This window comes from Nannospalax galili, unplaced genomic scaffold, assembly GCF_000622305.1.
Source record: "Nannospalax galili isolate Female #2095 unplaced genomic scaffold, S.galili_v1.0 scaffold5556, whole genome shotgun sequence".
NCBI lineage: Eukaryota > Metazoa > Chordata > Mammalia > Rodentia > Spalacidae > Nannospalax > Nannospalax galili.
The window spans coordinates 22,157-22,409 of NW_008337823.1; positions in this window are offsets into that span (position 1 = coordinate 22,157).

Below are 253 nucleotides of genomic sequence, written 5' to 3' on the forward strand. Positions count from 1 at the left end.
TTTTCTTCCACAATTCTGTTGAAGATCTGGTCCATGACATTGTCTTGGGATTCTTCTCCTTCTTATATGCCTATGATTCGCAAGTTTGGTCTTTTTATGGTATCACTCAATTCCTGCATATTCCATTCTTGTGATTTCTTAAATTTTTCATAATCTTTGCTTGAGTGGTCCAGTTCATCCACTTTATCTTCCAGTCTTGATACTCTGTTTTCCATCTTGTTCATCCTATTGGTGAGGCTTTCTCCTGTCGTTT